The following is a 4,600-nucleotide window of genomic DNA, read 5'->3' as shown; positions in this document are numbered from 1 at the left end:
GTATAGATAGAAGAATCCCTTATGTGGTCTTCTGTGGATAAAAGGACCACTTTTCGGGCCTTCTGGAGGTCGAAGGACCAATTGTGAGACCGCCTAGGTCGAAGAACCACTTGTTAGGTTTTATATAGGTCGAAGGACCACTTGTGAGGCTTTATATAGGTTGAAGGGCCACTTGTGTTGCCTTCTAGAGGTCGAAGGACAAACTGTGTGACCGTCTTGGATGGCATTTATAGGTAATAATATAACTTTGTTGACCACTTGTTTGGCCTTTTATAGGACGAAGGACCACCTGTTTGGACTTCTCCTGGTAAAAAGACCACTTGTATGGCCTTCTAAAGGTCGAAAGACCACTTGTGTGGCCTTTTATAGGACGAAGCAACATTTCTGTAACCTTCCATAGATAGAAGAACCATTGGTATGGCCTTCTATATGTCAAATGACAACTTTTGTGGCTTTTTTATAGATCGAAGGACCACTTGTATGGCCTTCTATAAGTCAAATGACTACATTAGTGAGGCCTTTTATAGGCCGAAGCAAATTTTGTGTAACCTTCAATAGAGCGAGGAACCACTTGTGTGGCCTTCTATATGTAAAATTTCTACTTTTCGAAGGACTACTTGATTGACATTCTATAGGCAGAGAGACCATTTGAGTGGTATTATATAGGTCATAAAAAGGTTTGTGAAGGATCTTAAATGGAAGGCCCACATGTTCGGCCTTTCGAAGGACCAATGGAGATGACCATTTTTGTAGTCTTCAATAGGTCCAAGGACCACTTGTGTGGTATTCTATAGGTCGTAGGACCACTTGTGTTGTATTCTAAAGGTCGAAGGGCCACTTGCGTGTTTTTAGGAAATTTATAGGATCACCTGTAAGGCCTACTATATGACGAAGGCCGAAGATGAGCCCTTTTCAGAAAATATGATCCCTTGTATGACCTGCTATGGGTAGAAGGACCTCTTGTGTGACTTATATAGTTCGAATGTCCATTAGATTGACCAACTCTTTATTAATATAATGATCGCTTGAGTGATCATATATGTATAGAAGGACCACATGAGTGCCCTTCTATAGATGTAATGACTAGGTGATCTTCTGACCTAGGACTATTTGTCCTATAGGTGGAAACACCACACGTGTAGCTTTCTAGAGGTCGAAGTACCAATTGAGTGGTTTAATATGGGTCGAAGTACAACTATAGTGGTATTCTATGGGTCGAAGGCCTTTTATAGGTGTGGTAGTGGCCTTATATGGCCTCCTCGACAGATTGAAGGTCATGTATTGGAGTCTTCTATAGAATAAAGGTCTTTCGTATACAGAGAGGATTTCTCATTTGGCAGCTCTAAAATGTTTTACCTAAGAGGAAGAAATAAAGAAAAAAGGCCACCAAAAAACTTTACTCTCTCATTTTCGGGAGCATTGTATGCTACATTGCCGTAATAGCGTACGGACATTCACTGCACTGAGTACAAATGTACTTAAAATTCATACATTGAAGAAAACCAACAACAACAAACGCAATATCCAATAGATACCCAAGACACTCGAAGAACATAGCCAAGACAGAAGTATGAGGCTCTTTGAATACCTTTTTGTTTGTTTGATCAGTTTACTGGTTGGTTGCTGGGTTTGTGTCTTTTGGCCAGGCTAAGAATAATCATAACAGCAAGCTACCACACTGCTGTTTGTGTGGCAAAGAAGACCAAAAATACAACAACAACGCAAACACCAACATCAACATTACAACGAGTTTGAGTTTGAAAAACATTGGAATGCAGTTTAACCACTTTTTATGGTATTGGATTTCTTGTTGCGACTTTGGATGGATGGATGGATGGACGCAAGCATAAAAACCCCAACAAACCATTGAGGCACACAGATACATACAAGCACACACACTCGCACAACAAGTTGCTTGCTTTTGGTGTTCTTCTTTGTATTCTTCGTTTTTCAAAAATTCTTTTATATTTTTCATATCTTGGTTTTATGTTGCATTGCCAGCGTTGCCTTGACTTGGCAGCAACAATTTCTTGGCGAAAGAATGTTGGTGGTATTACTCGTGGTAGCATGCAACAAGCAATCATTTAACCACAGAAGCCCACCTTTTGCAAAGGAAAATATTATAATGTTAGGTATATGTTTTTTAAAGGAATGCTAAAGTAAAGGCCATCGTCATTAAATACATATTTTTATTGAAACTGTCGATTTATAAGTGTTGGGAGGAGGAGGAGGTTTCACAAATAAATTTGGAGTTAAAAAATCATTCAAAAAATTACAGACTTCTACTATATGTATCTTATGGGTTATATGGAGATAAACTGCTTTCAGATATTTTAATCTTTTTGAGGTTAAGGTTTTGAAATTGAAAATATTATGTCAAATATATATCTGTATTTTATCTCTGTATGCGTTCAATTTTTTTTTTTTTTGTAAAATAATAGTTTCAAATTTTGTAGATCCAAAATTTGTTATATATCTCTAAAGCCGATTATCGTCTAATATGTCTGTTCCTAAGATTCCAAAGGTATACAGGCTATTAAATTATGTCCATTCAAGAGATTTCCTATAGATAGATTAGACCTCAAGCGATATTTTATATGTACACGGCTACTTTTCCTTGGATAGATTGCCACACAAGTAGTCTTCCATAAATAGAATGATTCAGATATTATATAGTTTGAAGAAGAGGTTACTTTTTTTAAACAGAGGACACCATTAAAAAATAGGTCACTAAACCAACCTGCACTTGATGGCAGTTAGTTAAAAAGAATAGTATGATTTTTGATATGACAACTTGTGTGGCCCTCTGTAGGTCGAAGGAGCACTTGAGTGGCTTTTGTAGGCAAAAGGATACCGTTTTTAGTCATCTATATGTCGAAATACCACTTTTGTGGCCTATATACATAGGAGGACCATTTGTGTGGCCTTCTATAGGTCGAAGGACTACTTGTTTTGCCTTCTTTAGGTCGAAGAACCACTTGCTTGGACTTCTATAAGCAGAAGAACAAATTGAGTGGCCCTCTGTAGGTCAAAGGGCCACTTGAGTGGTTTTTGTAGGCAAAAATATGCCTTTTGTAGTCATCTATAGGTCGAAAGACCACTTTTGTGGCCATCTATACATAGGAGGGCCACTTGTGTGTCTCTCTATAAGTCGAAGGACGACTTGTTTGGCCTTCTATAGGTCGAAGGACCACTTGTTTGGCCTTCTATAGGCAGAAGAATCAATTGTTGGGCCTTCTATTGCTGGTACATTTACATTTTTATTAAGGTTGATATTTTCCTTCTTAGCTTTTGTAGGCAAAAGGATGCCTTTTGTAGTCATCTATAGGTCGAAAGACCACTTGTGTGGCATTCTATACATAGGAGGGTCACTTGTGTGGCCTTCTATAAGTCGAAGGACCACTTATTTGGCCTTCTATAGGTCGAAGGACCACTTGTTTGGCCTAATATAGGCAGAAGAACCAATTGTGGGGCCTTCTATAGCTGGAAGGACCAATTGTGTCGCCTTCTATAGATCGATGGGTACGTTTTTATTAAGGCTGATATTTTCCTTCTTAGTTAGTAAGATATAATTTTAAATGATTTAAATGATCATATTAAAAAAATATGATGTTTTGCTCCAAATGGCATTTGTTTAAACCATTTTCATAGGTTGGAGGTAGGTCGGAAAAAGTCACAGAACATCAATTCCTGGGTATATGACGAATGTGATTACAGTGTTCAATTAAGAGCAAACTAGTGGCGGATAATGGACTTAATTGGAGGTCTAGAAAGTACGGCCACAGTTTTCCCCTTTCTGCTTTACAAATGACCTTCTATAAAGACCTTTGTGAGATAGAATAGTAACTTGTGTGGAGTTCCATGGATAATAGGGCCAATTGGGTGGAATTCTAAGGATAAACCAGTGAGCGGACGGGCAGACCATATGATACCCTTTGGTGTTCCATGGATAATAGGGACAATTGGGTGGCATTCTAAGGATAAACCAGTGAGCGAACGGGGCCGACCATATGATACCCTACACAACTTGCACGAATGTGTAACTTTCTGCGGTGTAGTTCTGAACTTCGGCAATATTCCGCGATATTTTCACCCTCTTGATCGACTAGAGGTCAATAAATATTACTAATATTCAGTACAGCTCTTCTAATTACTTGTCCAGATGATGTTTGGCTTCCAATTGTGGCCTATAGATCGACTTGAAAACACACAAAATATTAAGTTTTCGGTCCACTTCATCCCAATATTATTATCTGATCATCATCGAAAATTATTGGCTTTGTCCTTGAACATACCTGGATCCTCATGAAAATTTTCAAAGCGATCAGCGCTATATTTCTGCCCTCTAGTGTGGTAATGGGTTACTAAATAATATCTGATGTAAATATTTATGTGTATATCCCACATCCGAGTACATACAACAATATAATTGGCATCAATTTAAAGGTCAACCAATCCTCTTGGATATACTATCAACTTCTCGGGTCTATGTCCTTAAGGAGTAAATATATACGCTTTAGAATACAAATTTTGCCATTTATTACACAAAAGTCAGAGTCCATTTGACCCGCTAAATATTGACCGATCTTCATCGAAGCAG

Source organism: Musca vetustissima, unplaced genomic scaffold (genome assembly GCF_032173495.1).
Source record: "Musca vetustissima isolate MV318-11 ecotype Yass unplaced genomic scaffold, APGP_CSIRO_Mvet_v1 utg70215, whole genome shotgun sequence".
Classification (NCBI taxonomy): Eukaryota; Metazoa; Arthropoda; class Insecta; order Diptera; family Muscidae; genus Musca; species Musca vetustissima.
This window is presented reverse-complemented; position numbering follows the sequence as displayed.